Genomic DNA, 17,680 nt, shown 5'->3' with positions numbered 1-17,680 from the left:
TACTTGTAATAGAGTATATAAGAGTCAACAAGGATTGGGAGAGAGACAATTCATCTTTGATCAAGCTCCTGGTAGCTCTTTCTCCACTGAGACAAAGTCCCATCCGAAGGCCCTCAAGAAAGCTTAGCTAGGTCCCAGATGAAGGAGGCAGACTGTGAAGGAGATAATAAAAAATTTGGACTTTATTCCTGGCTATTCTCATGGTGATTATTCTGCTGAAATGAAGGCAGGTACCAAGACCTCCAGAAAGCTAACCAGAACATTACAGAAATCTATCTATAGCTTGAGGTGGCTGAAGTGGAGATGTTAAAAAAAAAAAATCTTTTCACAGCTGTGGTTTAGAGATTGTCAAACAAGTCTAGGAACAATTACCCAAACTAAACTGGGTTATTTTGAGGGCATAAATTTCTAGGGCTTTTTCCCTACTCAAATCAGTAGGTCTGATAAGAGTCCACTAGCAAAAAAAAATCTTTGCATTGAATAACTGATAAGGGTCTGATATCCAAGATTTAGAGACATTTAACATATGTAAGACTCCAAATCTTGCTATTAGTGATAAAAGAATAGGAAAAATTAGTTCTTAGCTATTAGCATTGAAAGAATGCTTCACATAACTAATAAACAAACCAAAACCACCAAGTTTAATCTCCCAGCAAATTGGCAAAGATGATAAAAGTTAGGAATAGTTAATATTGGACAGTTTATGGAAAGACATAAATTTGTGGATAGAGCCAAGAATTGGTACACCCAATTCTGAAGTTACAGAAACAAAATTACCAAAGCTTCTATGTCCTTTGACCCAGAAATTCCGTTTCTAGCTATATATAACAATGTCACAATCCCTTCAAAAGCAAAAGACAGACTACAATTTGTGATAGTCATTGCTCAGTGGGGACCCAACTGGAAGGGTGTATTCGAGCAGTAGCAGGCAGTTTTGGGCAAGGTGAAAGATTGTGAGGAAAGCAAGACCAGTTCGGTTGCATCGTAGACAGAGTGAAGGGGAGTAATGTAAATAAAGACTGGATACAAGTTGGAGTCTATCTATGAGTGGCTTTTAGTGCCAGGGTAAGGACTTTTTATTGAACCATAGAACAAAGAGCCATTTGGAATCTGAATGATAGGTTCATCATAATGATGTGTTTAGATTCGTACTTAAAGAAAATCATCTTGGCAACTCTGGGTTGACTGGGACATAGTGAGTGAGGCAGGGATCAGTTAGGAAGTGATTGCAATGATCCCAGAGAAGAGGCCATACTCTGAATGGTAGTCATATTGGTAGGGAAATGGGAACATAGGTGAGAAACGGTCTGAAAGTTCTGTGACAAGATGACAATAGGTGAATATGTGGGTGGAGTGATTGAAGAGTGGAGAATGACAAAGCTTATCTGCATAACTGACGGATATCAACACTAAAGAAATAGGGAAATTTTTAAAAAGTGGATTTGGGGGGACGTTTCAGTTTGAGGCATGTTGAATTTGTAAGGACTATGGGGTATTCAATATATTCAGTAGACTGTTGGTAATAGGAAACTAGGATTCTGGAGAGAGACCAGGATAGGATGTGCAGTTTGGAGTGTGTATATGTATATGTGTGTGTGTGTGTGTGTGTGTGTGTATGTGTAGACAGATAACCTTTATGGCATATATACCCAGTGGAATTCCTAAGTCAAAACTGCATAGTAACTATTCACATAATTCTTAGTTGTTGGCTTGGCTCAAGTCACAGCTCCATTAATCATTTCAGTGCTTTTGCCTGTGGCCCAGTTTTTTTGTTTTGTTTTTTATTTTTTACCGTTTCTGTCTTTTATCATCTCAGTCCATTTATTGGAATCTTCCACTTCACTGATGAAGAAATTGAGGATTAAAGAAATTAACTGTTTTGTTCAAGATCACATGGGTGACAACCAGAATGTGAATCAAATTGCAACTTCAATTTCAACATATTCTGCTGTAGCACATGGTCACCCAGAGATAGATTTTTTAAAAAAACAAACAATTTTTTTGTGACTTTTCAGCTGCATCCTTTAATGGAGATACGGTGTCCTGGATGAGACAAACTGCATTTTTCTGTCTCTTTAATGTTCCATTTGTCCCATCCCTACCCTTGTTTACTCTGGTGGGAATCCCTCAGTCATAGTCCTCTCCTTTCTAATCTTCAGTATCTCTCTTTTTTATCAACTCTTCAAACACAAACCTTTCAGTTTGTTCACAAACCAATCCCCAAGCCTATTGATTATTTTTGCCTCCGTTTTCTTTTCTCTCACTTCTTTTAGAGGGATGGGGGATGGAAGTGGAACAGACCCATGATTTCATCAATATCAGCAGCTCTACCTTCTTCTGTAATGCAGAACTCTAGGACGTTCCCTGACGGACACTGAGCATTCATCATTCTCTTCTCAATCTTCCACAGTCTGGTCCAATTGAAACTGCCCTCTCCAAAGCCAGAATTGATCTGTCAAAGCAGTCGGACCATCACTCACATCACCTTCTCTAACTTTGGGTGTCCCCAAAAGCTCCGGCCAGAGTCCTCTTTTCTTAACACTCACAGTGACTTAATCAGCTTCTATAGATTTAATGATCATTCCTATGCTAACGACTCCCAGAGATATATTTCCTTTCTTATTCTCTCTCCTGAACTCTAGTAGCCAGTCACCAGCTGCCTGCTTACTTGACAAGTCACTTAATCCTGCTTACCTCAGTTTCCAGTTATTGTTTTCCTATAACCAAAAAATATCATCAAGAATTTGTGTTCGTGTGTATACTTATACAAAATACATATATGTATATATATATACATACATATCCATTTCCATCTATCATCTATGTCTCCTCTCATATTTCTAATTAGAAATCATCTCAAACTCCAACTAGCCAAAACAGAATTCATTTAATTTTCCCCCATCACAAACCCTACTTTTCTAAGCTTCCCTTTTTCCATCAAGGGCACCACCATCTGCCCAATCAACCAGGTGTGCAATTTTAGCATCATCTTCAAATCTTTACCCTCACATATTCTCAGGTCTCCTTCCACATCCCTCTTTACATCTGGCCTTTCTTCTCACACAGCCCACTACCCTAAACCCTCATCACTTTTTGCCTCAGGAAATGCAACAACCTTTTAATTGATGTCCTTCTGCCTCAAGTCTCTTAACCAATCCTCCACACAACTGCCAAGGTGAGTTGAGTTTCCTGAAGTGAATATCTTGCCATGTCCCCAACCTACTCTTCCAAACTTAATAGATATAAATTGGTCCCCTCCACACAGTAAAATGGCTTCCTGAACTTAACGTTCTTTCTATATAATCCTCCAACCTCTGCCTCTAGGCAGGCGCTATTATGATGCTGAGTTATTATTGAATGGAATTACAAATGAATGTACAACCAGCATTCATAAGGATAACATCATTAGAGAAAGACTGAAATCAAGAATGATACTCAATGTCTCTCAATGTTTGGGATGACATCATCTTTCTTGCCGCTTCTCACAGTTAAGTAGGACAGAACATTTTCGTAAATGGATCACTTGTGAAATTAAGGGGTTTTGGTTTTTATATATTCCAAGTCAAATATAAAACATATGAACGTGCAGACTCATGGTAGCCGTTTCAGTCTCTTTCACAATATTTTCCAGACCACTACCAACGCTGTTTGCAAGCAAGCCGACTCAAGCACCTAGCGTTTATGGGCTCCCTTAAATCTTCTTTTATTACTTTGGCAATGCTGATGCAGAAAAAAAAATCCATTTTTCCCGAAAATATGCAAAAAGTCTAACACATCCATAATTTGCTACAACCCAAAACAAATGTCTCAAAAGACTAAAAAGTTGACAGGAATGTGTTCAAAAGATCCACTCCATCAGTTTGCTCAGGCACATACATACAGAGTCACACAAACTTAAAACTGGAAGGGACCTTACAAGTTACCTGGTCCAAGTCCCTTATTTTTATAGGTCAGGAGAGCAAGGTCCAGAAAGGTTGTGTTCCAGGGTCATGCATTTAAGTAGCAATGTCAGGATTTGAACATAGGTCTGAATAACTCCAGATCTGTCCCCCATACCATGTTGATCCATTGTACATCAGCTCCTAAAATGATTCTTTTGGCTAGTTCTTTTTTAAAAATTTTTTTTTTATCAATTAAAGCTTTTTATTGACAAAACATATGCCTGGGTAATTTTTCACCACTGACCCTTGCAAAGCCTTCTGTTCCAACTTTTCCCCTCCTTACCCCCACTCTCCCAGATGGCAGGTAGTCCAATACATGTTAAATATGTTAAAATATGTTACATCCAATAATGTAGACATATTTATACAGTTATCTTGCTGCATAAGAAAAATAAGATCAAGAAGGAAGAAAAAAACTGAGAAAGAAAACAAAATGTTTTGGCTAGTTCTTAATTTGGTTTAATTTCAACTAGTCTCTGGCCGCAATGCTGAAGACCAGAAAGCCTTATTAAGGTAAGCCTCTGGAAATTTATTTAGTGAGGACAATAGAAGTATTATAAATGGTACTTAACCTATTTGTTCCAGAAGATTTTTTTTATTATTGATTTTTAGGGGGAATGGGTTAGGAATTTCCATCATATATTATTCTCAATAGGATTCAACTAAATAAAAACACTGGATATAATTGGAATTAGAAACAAAAATACTCAGAAGAATAAAAGAAAATTGTAAAAATTGAAGGTAACCTTTAGGCATTTTGGAAAAAGGCAAAATTTTCCAAAGAACAAAAATAAGACAACCAGACAGCTTTTGGATGTCAAAGAAGTTTTTTGACATAGCTTGTAAATTGACAGACACCTTCCAGGTTCCAAAGTTAATTTCTAAAATCTGTCACTCCTTCACAGAGTGAAAATCTTCCAGCAAGCAAACTTTGTTTCAAAAATAAATTCTGAAGTTGGAAATTAAAGCAGACAGGCCGTTTCCTAGTACAGAAAGGAGTCATCTAAATTACTGGATCACTAATCTGAATTTCAAAAGGGAACTGACTTTGATGCTCATGGGCCAAGTGAAGAGTGGAATGTGGCAAGAGTTTATTTCTAAGACACTCCCTTTATAATCTCCTCTTCTGTTTCCCATTGTAATTTCCTCTCCTTTCCCTGTTGTCTTCTTTTTTCTTTCCTTTCCAGTATCTTTTGTAATTATCTAATCTAATAAAAGATATTGGACCTTTAATGGAACATACCATAGAAATGAAGTTATTTTAAATTATTTTATTTTTTGAATGAATGTGTACCAATGAACAATCGCTGAAGAATTAAAAATGAATTTAACTAAAAGGGCAATGGAGAATCACAGGATATATAGGCTTATAAATCCTAACAAATAGGAAGCAAAGAAAAGAGATGTGTAACAAATATTCTTATCAAAGAAATGTATGAATGAAAAAGATGGGCTGATTATATTGTAAGCAATGGTTATCTTGTGAGCTCCATTGCTATGTTTCATGTTAAGAAAAATGGAAGATTCTCACTTTAGTAGATCATTTAGATGAGACCTGTAATTCTACTCAGAGACCAGGTTGGCCAGCCTCTTCGCTTTATAGTTGAAACTAAGGCCTGGGGACATAGGCAACTTACCCAAGTTCATACAAGTGATAAGATTTTGAGGTGAAATTTGAACACTGGTCCTCTGGTTCCAGAACCTATGCTTTTTCTATTGCTCTCAAATAAAGGGTCATAAAGAAGATCTGACTTCACCTGTCTCTGACAGATTCTAGCTGTATGATCGGGGGAATGCTCTTAACCTCTCCATGTCATAGGGGTAACTCACTAAGATGATACAATTCAATGAATTGCTCCTCTGCTTTCCTGATGAGATCACAGAATAGACTCTTCTCTCCTTTCTCCTTAAAAAATTAATTAACTTGGAATTCCAGTATATATATTTCCATATTCCAACTATTTTCCTAATTTAACAAATCACCAATTTGATGTTAGGAATGATGGATCTTTTGGCCAAAGCAACATATATCTCTTGAATATATGTTGAGATATAGATCTAGACATAGATTATCAATGCAGGGAATCCCTACATGGAAGAATCCACAGACTCCAGAGTCATTTATTTATTTCAGGGGTATCTATGAGAACATGAAAAGAATCAGAGGAAAGCCACTAATACTTTGGTCAAAGTCTCTATAGATGATTTGCAAAAAGAGACAGATGACAATAGGGATTAGCAGATTTGTGATCTAGCCTGGCCAAGAAGCATATCATATGCTCAGAGGGCTAAGTGACTTTGTAAAACAAGGCAGTAAATGGTAGAGATGGGATTTGAACCCATTTTTCCTGAATCCAATTTCAGTGCTCAAGTCTCTCCTTGATGAAATCACTAATCCAGTAACATTTCAATCACATAGGCTGTAACACAGGCTCTGAATGAAGTCTTATTCTAAACCCAGGGCTCTCTACTGGCCATTCTTTCTCTTTGAGGTTGTTTACTCCAATTCTCCTGTCTCTACAAATAAAGCAGTTGTTAATATTTTGGTTCAGAAAGGTCTTCTGTCTTCTTCTCCCTCTCCTCCACTGATTTTTTTTGGGATATAGTCTTCAGAGTTTAACAGAAGAGGTAGTTTATAAACCAAATCTTTTAAAAAAAATTTAAAAATATTTTGTTTTCTTTTTTTAGGTTGTACATGTACATTCATTATTTTTTAAAATATATTTTCATATCAGTCATGTTGGAAGAGAAAAACCAGAACAAAAGGGGAAAAAATCATAAGAAAAAAAAGAAGGAAAAAAAGATGAAAATAGTATGTATCGATTCACATTCAGTCTTCATGGTCCTCTCTCTGCATGCAGATGGTGTTTTATATTCAAAGTTTATTGGGATGGCCTTGGATAACTGCAGTACTGAGGCGAATTAAGTCTTTCATAGTTGATCATCACACCATCTCGTTTCTGTGTACAATGTATTTCTGGTTTAAGCCATGTCTTAAATGAACTGCTAAAGATACAAGGATATAGAATGTAAGCTATCTGAGAATAGAGAATGTTTCATTTTTTATTTTTGCATCCCCAATACCTATCACATAGTGGACATTTGATACATTTTTGTTGATTGACCGATTTCAGGGGCAACCTATATTGGAACCAATAAGCTACCATATTGGTTTGATTACAATTCACACCCCTAAAATAAGATCTCTTTGGAAGGAAAAAGAAGCACTGAGTTGTCCTGAAAAATAATTCTGATTATAGACTACACTTAGCTTTTATGCAAACCAGACTTTGGGGGAAACGTGTGACCTATATTAGGACCAACATGGTATTCACTATTTGTCTTAAGCACCAAGTTACTCACTGTGTCTATAACAAATTTTATTCATAATATTTACTCTAATGAACTCATTCTCCACCACTACATCTCCAGGTCTTTCAGCCTCCGCCACTTACAAGCAGAATGAGAGGATTTCAGGGTTGGAAAGGACTCCAGTGGCCAACTAATCAAACCCATAACTGAACAAGAGTCCCTTCTCCAACATTCCTAAGGCTCTGCTTAAAAATTTTTAGTGAGAAGAAAGCTCCTATCTCTTGCTAGAGCTTATTTTATTTTGGGATCATTCTCATTATTAAATAAGTTTTCCCTCACGTTAAGCTGAAATTTGAAATTTTCAACTTCTGCCCATTGTGTTTCATTCTGCCATCCCGAATCAAATGGGCCAACTCTACTTTCCCTTCTACATTGTAGTTCTTTTTGCATCGTGTTCTTTTTGCTTTCTGACTCATCACGACCACCCCCCAGATCAGAACTTTAGGAAATGAAACCGAGTTGTGCTTCATGTCTAGGTTTCCATCTTAAATAATTAACAGATATCCCTTCTAGAAAGTTAATCAATGTACAGAGTAGTCTATATGCCAGATATGGAGTAGTAATTTATTTCTCCCATCACAAAATAAATACTTAAAATGTGAACGACTCATAAGCAAATATTGACAAATATTTCAAACATGAAACAATGATCCATCTCTTTTATCATTCTGGGAGGGAGACTCTTAAGGAGACTCATGGAACTATTAAACAGATATTTTACTTTCATATCTGATATATGCTTTCTGCCCAATTCACAAACCCTATCTTATAAACCCAGTCTTCTGGCTAGCCAAGTTTACTTGTTAGTTTGTTTTTTTAATTTTTCAGTCCAAATTTTCTCTATCCCTCTACCCTCTCTCCCACTTAATTGAGAAGGCAAGGAATTCAATATCCATTATATATACAAAGTTACACAAAACATATTTCAACATTATTCATGTTGCAGAGGGATCAAGAAAAATAAAGAAAATATAGGCTTCCAGTTGTATTCAGAATTTGTTAGTTCACTCTCCAGTGGTAGATATAATTTTTCATAATGAGTCTTTTGAAATTGTCTTGAATCATCAAATTGATTAGAACAGTTAAGTCTTTCACAAGTGATTATAGTTCTAACATTGTCTTTATTGCATACAATATTCTCCTAGTTCTGTTCACTTCATTTTTTACCAGTTCATATAAATCTTCCCAGGTGAATACAGTACTGGATCCTCTACTGCTTATGTAAACATAACTCCAGTATATACATGTTCATATTCTAATTACTAATAGAAATTGTAAACAGCAAAACCAAGCCAGCTGGCTGTATCAGAATATAGAAATCGAAAGACTATAAGCATTTATAAATATGCAAATAAACAATAAATAAAATAATTAAAAGCTTGACCATATCAAGTCAACTGTCAAATGAATATGCAAAATACTTAATAAATAAGTATATTCACTATGAAACAATAAAACATGTACAGTTACATTCAAGACACATTTCACATGAGCAACCTCTAATATTGTCACCTAGACATACAATTATAACTATTTCTTCAGGTACACTTACAACATCATACATGGACCAAGGGACTAGTCTCTTGTCTCTCCCTGCTGATCTCCTTTCTCCTACACCTGAGCCAGTAAATGGTATGGACTGATCATCAGGGTTATTGGAGACTCATTTGTCTGTACTTGCTGGGTTGACAGTAGGGATGGGTTGTATCTGTACCTTAGGAATCTATAGCAGCAATTCTGAACAAGGAAAAAAAACTGCCTCTGGGTTCAGTCCACTTGCCTTGTAGCAGGAACCTAGTCTCGACTGAAAATATCACTTCCAGTGCTTAGATAATATTAATAACTAGCATTTACATATGGCTTTAAAGTTTCCAAAGTGATTTACAAATATGATCTTATATGATCCCTTACAATAATGCTAGGAGATAGGTAATCCCATCATACCTACTTTGCAGCTGAAGTGAACACCCAGGGTCACACAGCTCAGAAATGTCTGAGATCTGAATGTCTGATTCCAAGGCACTCCATTCATGGCACCGTCTCACCATATATTTGGGTCATACAGTCTGTAGTACTGGTAGACAGTCTCTGCTCAGCATTCAACAAGGAGACAGACCACCAAAATGACTTTTGTTTTTACAAATTTGGCTCAGTCCCCAATATATTTCAGAAATTGGACCTTTTTCAGAAAAATTTGCTAAAAAATTTCCCCCCAGTTTCCTGCTTTCTTTCTAATTTTGGATGCATTAATTTTGTTTATGTAAAATATTTTAAATTTAATGTAATAAAAATTATCCTTATGTCTTATGACTTTATCTTTTATTTGTTCATAAGTTCTTTACTTATTCATAGACTTGACAGATAATTTTTTTCTAAGATCCTTTAATTTGTTTATGATATCATCCTTTATCTCTAAATCATGTAACTATTTTGAACTTTTTCTGTTTATAGTGTGAAGCTCTGGTTTATGCCTAATTTCTTCTACACCGCTTTCCAGTTTTTGTCACAGTAAATTTTTGTTCCAATAGTCAGGATTTTTGAGTTTATAAAACATCATGTTACTATAATCATTTACTTCTGCATATTGTTTACTTAATCTATTTCATTGACCAATCACTTTATATCTTATCTAGTTCCAGATTGTTTCAATGATTACTATTTTGTAGTATAGTTTGAGATCTGATACTGCTAGGCCACCTTATTTCATTTCTTCATTGATTCTCTTGATATAATTGACCTTTTATTCTTCCAATTGAATTTTGTTATTATTTTCCTTCCTTACTTTGAAAAGCAATTCCTTAGTAGTTTGATTGGTATTTTACTGAATAATTAAATTGAGTTAGGAAGTATTATAATTTTTATATTGGCTCAGCCTGCCCATGGATAAGTATATTTATCTAAATACATATATATATATATATATATATATATATATATATATATATATACACACACATACATATATATGGAGATTGTTTTGTAATTGTGTTCCTACAGTTCCTACATATACACATTGTGTATGTCTTGATAGGTAGCCTCCTAAGTATACCACCTAAAGTCATCTTATGTGAAATTTATCTTTCCCTGGTGGTTTTTGTAGAAATACTTATGATTTAAGTGAGTTTATTTTATATTCTAAATTAATTGTTTTGGCTGTTTTTTAGTTGATTCTCTAGGGTTCTCTAAATATGCCATTATATCATCTGCAAAAAGTGATAGCTTCATTGCCTATGCTTATTCCTTCAATTTCTTTTTCTTATTTTATTGCTATTGTAACGAGGGTTGTAAAGAACATTTTGCCTTCACTTCTATCTTATTGGAAAGGTTTTTAGTCTATATCCATTACAGATAATGCTTACTCTTGATTTTAGATAGATGCTAGTTATGATTTTTAAAAAAAACTTTGATTCCTATGCTTTCTAGTGTATTTTTAATAGAAATAGATATTGTATTTTGTGGAGTTTTTCTACAAACTATATCTACTGCTATAATCATGTGATGTTCCTGATTTGTTATTGATTTGACCAATTGTGTTTAAAGTTTTCCTAATATTGGACCAGTCTTGTATTCCTGGTATAAATTCAACCTGATTGCAGTGGATGTTCTTTGGGATATATTGCTGTAATTTCCTTGCTAAAATTTTATCTAAAGTTTTGTATCAATATTCATTAGGGAAATTGATCCATAGTTTTCCTTCTCTTTTTTGCTCTCTATGTTTTAGGTATCAAAACTAGATAGATGTATAGATAGATAGATAGAAATATAGATAGGTAAATAAGTAGGTAAATCGATGGATGTTTGGATGAATGGATGGATAAATATAGATAGATGGATAGGTATCTAAATAGATATAGATACAGATAGAATTTGTGTCAAAGAAGGAATTTGGTAGGACTCCTTCATTAATAAAGGTAACAAGGTGGCTCAGTGGATAGAGCTGGGTCTGGAGACAGGAAGACCTAAATTCAAATCCTACCCCAAATACTTAATAGCTGAGTGACCCTGGGCAAATCATTTAACCCTGTTTATCTTAATCCACTGGAGAAAGAAATAGTAAACCATTCCATTATTTTTGTCAGGAAATCATGATCTTACACAAATCATGATCCCACAAAAAGTCAGATATGACTGAACAACAATCTTAATTACCTTAATCTTAATTATTTTTTCATATAGTACATGTGGTATTAGAATTGACTATTATTTTGATGTTTGATAGAATGTTTTTTAAATCCATCTAGTCCTGGTGTTTTTTCTCCTTTAGTTAGCTCATTTGTGACATGTTCAATTTCTTTTTTTAAGATATGGTTATTTGTCATCTTTTTTTTTTCTGTTAATATGGGCAACTTATTGTTTTATAAATATTCATCCATTTCATTTAAATGGTTAATTTTATGCACATGATGTTGTGCAAAATAGTTCTTAATAATTGTTTTACTTTGATTTTCATTGGTTGTGCATTCACCTTTTTTCATTTTTCATATTAGTAATTTGATTTTCTTTTTTCAAATCAAATTTAGCCAATGTTCATCTATTTTTCATAAAACTAGCTCATAGTTTTATTAGTTGATTTTTTTTACTTTTGAATTTTATTAATCTCTCCTTTGATTTTTTTAAGGATTTCAATTTTGATGTTCAACTGAAAAGTTTTAATTCGTTGTTTCTGCAGTTTTTTTTCTTCACTTGCATACCTAATTCATTGATCCGCTCTTTTTTTTGTAAATGTAAACATTTGAAGATAGAAATTTCCCCTAAGCAAGATCACATTTGCATGAGTGGGTTTGTTATTTCTGTGGTTGAATTTTTATGCTTATCCCTAGCCCTAGAATTAGGCATTTTTAAATATTCACAAATGATTTTCATAATTTCCATCTACAGTCTCAACATTATAGTCTGATTAAAGATGAAAAGGATCTTGATAATCATAGAATCCAATACTCCTATCTTAGATGAGGGCCAGTAAGATCAAGAACCTTGCCTAATAATACATAGGTAGCAAGTAAATGGTAGGCGAAGTCAAGAGCTGAAACTAGATTCTCAGATCCCAAATCCAGAGTTGATCACAGAATCATTGTTTTTGATAAATTCAATGTTCTTTCATCCTGACACAGTGAAAGGATTTATATTGATTTTACTTATTGGGGATGGAGAAAAATAAAAAACATCTGCCAAATACAGACCCACTTTTCATGGAATTCAAGAACCGCTTCAGAATTAAACAGTAGTTCTGTTTAGTGTGGGTAACATGGAAATATCTAGTTCTAATACTTAAAAGGCTCCTAAGACATCTTGGCCACCTAATAGCTTTTATGGAGTTCTATCTTGATGAGCTAAGCATAAGTGAATCCCAAACATAAGGATCAAGTTTTCCTTTAAATGTATATGGGTTTTCAACTTTGAGGGAAAATATGCATGGGAAAAATGCATCTTGGGTTTCATCAAAGATTTGGAAAACAATCTGAAGATGTTTTGCCAAACCAAGTTAATCTGGGCATTCCTGTTCTTCCTTCTAATTGATACTTAATGAATTTGGCTGGGTTAGGGGATATTTCAGTGCTGTATTATTCCTCTAAGAGCCCAGGAGGCATCGATTCTGGGAATTTTATTTTGTGGAAGTTAGGGATTGGGCAAAAGTAGGAGAGCTTTTGAGCCAAGTCAGATTTCCCCATCTTACTCATCAGTCCTAGGAACCCATATCCTTAAGTGCATCTCTGTTTGTCTACAACCTACCCCAGCTTGGCAACCAGTAGCCTCCTAGACACTTTTTAGATATCCTGTTAACATGTAAAACTTTACAAGTTCCAAACTGAAACGATCATCTTTCCCCATCTTCCCTATTTTTGTTGATTCTGTGTATGTTTTGCAAGTTCTCCTCCCCTCCCCCCATTAGATTGTGTTCTAGTAAGTTAGCCTGGGGGAGTAGTAGATAGAGTACTGGCTTGGAATAGGAAAACTCCTCTTTCAGAGTTCAAATCTGGTCTCAGACATGCACTAACTGTGTGACTCTGGGTGAGTCGCTTTACCCTGTTTTCCTCAGTTTCTTCATCTGTAAAATGAACTGAAGACAAACCACTTCACATCAGAAGTCTCAGGTAGATGCCTAGTTCATATATATCATTCCACTACTTGCTCACTGTGTGAACTTGGGTAAGTCCCTTTCATGCTCAGGGTCTCAATTTCCTCATGTGTAATGTGAGGCAGTTGGATTATATGAATCTAAAATTCCTTCCAGGTTGAATATTTCACTCCCTATAGCCTATTTGTTATATACATATATATTAGCTATATGTAATATGTGCATACTTATAATAAAGATACATATACATAGATATATACACACATAAATTAGATATTCCTGATTCTATAATCCTGCATCCTTCCTTTGAGGAAGAACATAGTCTGAATGATTCCTTAGTGGGAGTCTGTACAGTAGAGGGAATATTGTGCTGGCTTTGGAGTCAGAAGACTAGGGTTTAAATATCTTCTTTGACATTCCCTCCACCCTCATGACCTTGGATAAGTCACAACCTCCCTGGGCCTCCATTTCCTCGTCTATAAAATTAAAGGATTGATTTAGATGGCCTGTTGGGTCCTTTCTAGTTTTAACTCTATAGATGATCCTATGATCTTTTCACAAATCTCCCTAACAAAAATATAAATTCTTCAAGGCAAGGGACTATGTGTTATTTTCTATCTCCCCCAACACTAGTCCCAACACTTCCCTCCCCTAGCACTTAGGACAGCACTTTGCACATGCTTTCCTAGTAGATGTTCAATAAATATTTAACAATGATAGGAAGTAACTTGTCCAAGTCACATCTAGGAATGATGACGATGAAAAAGAAGAAGAAAAAAAAGATGAAGGAGGAGGAGAAAAAGGAGCAGGAGGAGGAGGAAAGAAGAAGGAGGAGAAGGAGGAAGAGAGGGAGAAGGAAGAGGAGGAGGAGGAGCATGAAGGGAAGCAAGAGGAGGAGGGGGAGGAGGAGAAGAAGAAAAACAAGAACAAGGAGAAAATGGAGAGAAGAAAAGAAGAAAACAAAAGAAGGAAGAGAAGAAGAAGAGGAGAAAAGAAAAGATGAAAAGAAAACAGAAGAGAAGAAGAGGAGGAAGAGGAAAAAAGAAGAGATAAAAAGAAAATAGAAGAGAAGAACAAGAAGAACAAGAACAAGAATAAAAACAAAAACAAGAACAACAAGCAGAAGGAAGTGATGATGGTGGTGATGATGGTGATTTTGACAAATTTTGTTGGGTTTTTTGACAACAAGGCATTTACATACATTATCTCAGTGGATCTTCCTAACAACTCCGGAAATATGTAAATCAAATATTATTATCCACCTTTGACTAATGAAGAGAGTCAGTGTTGTCCAGTGGACAGAGCCCTGGCATTAGCAAGACCCAAGTTCAAATTCTGCCTCTGACATTTGCTATGTGATTGTAAGCAACTTGCTTAAACTCACGGAGCCACAGGCAGTTCTCTAAACCTTTAAGGTGGAGAGATCTTTGATCTGGCCGATCAGGCTGGGTGGAAGATGCTCCAGGATGAAGAAATCATGAGTCCCTGAGGTTGAACATTTTCCAGAAAAGAATGTTTTGAGAGGCGAAGTGAGTCATGCAGAATTATACAAGTATCAAGTGGCCAAGGAAGGATTCAAGCCTTGCTCTTCTGATATTGAGTCTCATGCTCTTTCCTTTAGACTCAGCAGATTTCTTTAAGAAGTCAAATGTTGGTTATTGTAGGTACTTACATTTAAATGGAAAACAAAACTATATTTCTAGGAATATTGTCATTCTACTCTGAAATGTGTCAACTTAAGAGAAGAGTTTACATCACACTTACTCTCTACGTGCAGTTTCATCCTACGTGCTTACCGATAACCTCAGGATCTAAGCAATTTTAATATACATAGGAACGCTTCAATTACTGAACAAGAGTGCATTTTCCAAGTAACTGTGGGTGAGTCATTTATAAAATTACATTAGCCAGAGCAAAATTTTTCCTGGAAGGATATAGAAATGCCTAACTTATCTCTAGAACAAATGAATGAAAAATCATCAATTAAGTACTCACTATGGACCTGGAATCGTCCTAGACATACTCACTTAACTTATGTTCTAGTGGGGGAGACAAGTGTGCATAAAAATTGATAAAAATAGAAAGTTAATGACTAAATAAATACATACACACAAATCAGTTGAGTACAAGGTAGGTTGGGAGGGAAGTTACTAACAGTTGGAAGGAATCTGGAAAAGCTTCATAGATAAGATAGTGTCTGAGTCACATCTTAAAAGAAGAGAGAGATAGAATTAAATTTCCAGCTGGGGGCAAAGGCTAGCCCCCTAAAAGACGAGAGTCAGGATCCCCAAAAATGTTTTGTCTGGTTAGAACTTTGAGTAGAATCTAATAAAGGGAAATTTATTAGATAAATCAAAAGCTCTGTCCTTGGGTTCAAATAATCAGCTTCGTAAACACATAGATAAGGCATACAGTTCAACTGGACTTTTTAGTGAACATTAAAATCAATGCAAGTCAAAAGCTAATATGGCAAGCAGAAAGACCTAATGTACTTTTGGGCTATGTTAAGGAGTATATGATGTTCAGGACTGGGGAGGAGCAGCCCTACTGTCATATTCCATGTAGGCAACACCTTTTTGGAGACACACTGGTAAACTGGAGGATGTTTAGGGCAGAGCAGCCAGGATGACTAGGCTTTTGGGGATCATGCCATATGAGGATCAATGAAAGGAACTAGAGATATTTTAGTCTGGAGAAAAGAACATTTGAAGGAGGGCATAAGTACCATAGTTGTCTTCAAGCATTTAAAAAGATATCATCTGAAAGAGGGATTAACTTTTCTCTCCTTGGTCCTAGAATCCACTTCTGCTAAATGGAAAATGCAAAGGGACACATGTTAAGTCTCTAATACCCAGAGCTTTCCAAAAGTGAAATGGACTTGGGGCAGTTAGCTAATGCAGTGGATAGAGCACCAACCCTGGAGGACTTGAGTTTAAATCTGGTCTCAGACATGTAACATGTAACGTGGACAATTCACGTAATCCCAATTGCCTCACACACAAAGCACAGATCATTAGTCTCTGCCCTCCTCCCTATATATTGTCCTGATTGATGTCAGTGGCTCTCCCAACAGTTCCCCTCCAAACTCCATAGCATATTATCTGCATATCAGAGTTTACTGACTTCTTTCAGTTGCCAATATTGTCAGATTTTCCTACGTTACAGTCTACTTTCTCTTCCTCCTGGCTGCTTCACAGTGGAATACATTCTGTTTTTCTTGTGTGTTTTCTTTGACCAAAAAATCCAGAGGGTAGGATGACATTCTTACAACCATCTAGTAACCGACTTTGCAATATTATTGGTTTGGGTATATTTTTGGAGGAGTTAAGAGGTTCTTTGAGTTCAAATTCCATGCCATAAATACCTTTCTTTTCTTGAGTCCTATTCCAAATGACTCACATAATCTTTAATCAAATTTCTAACAGAAAAAGTCAAATTTTGCCCAAGAACTTTAATTAAGTAGAGACCTTCAAAAACCAGGTATTGACACATATTTTCGCAATTGGATATGTAAGAAGCTAGAAAAGAATCTGTAGAATAATGAGGATGTCTTTGTTCACCCGGGAGAGGACCAATGTGCCTTACTGGTTAGGGGGAGCACAGAGTTGAGAAGGAAAAATCCAGTGGTTCGCTGCTAAATGTTGATCAGTTGGCTCTCCCTCTCCTTCCCCCCAAAGTATGTAGGACACAATTTCCAGTTTAATCTGCAGCATTACCATTTTCTTCATCACTTTCCCAAACATTGGCCATCAACAAAACAATAAAGCAAAATTTGCCAATTTCTAAAGTGTAAATGATTGTACTGAAATTTTAACAGTTTGGAGCCCAGAACAAGCAGACTCCAACATTTCCCCCCGCCCCCAACCCAACCCAACCCAACCCCAACCCAACCCAAACCCAACCCAAAAACTCTTTGACGTGAGGAAAGACAGAAGCTTACTTAATATCTAAGCCAAGAAGGTGAGAGTGGGTCAGCACCAGGGTTTCTTCAGAGAAATAAGACCAAAGGATATTCAGATGGAAATACGAAAACTGGTTGTAGGAGGGGAGGGTCAGGCTAATAGGTCAGCACCAGTTTAGGAGTCAAGATATAAGGAGTATTAGGAAGGTTGCCTAACTCAACTTGTCATCCCAAAACTTCACCTTTTTCATAGAATCAAGAGTCTTTCTGGACTCTTGCCTTCCACCATTGAATTGTCACGAACTGAGTCCACTATAGCTTGACTTAGCTGCACTAATTAGGTCATGGATTTAAAAAAGAAGTAATAGGGAAATACAAGAATATCTTACC

This window comes from Sarcophilus harrisii, chromosome 2 (assembly GCF_902635505.1).
Source record: "Sarcophilus harrisii chromosome 2, mSarHar1.11, whole genome shotgun sequence".
NCBI lineage: Eukaryota > Metazoa > Chordata > Mammalia > Dasyuromorphia > Dasyuridae > Sarcophilus > Sarcophilus harrisii.
The sequence above is the reverse complement of the archived record's forward strand: the minus strand, read 5'-3'. Positions refer to the sequence as shown.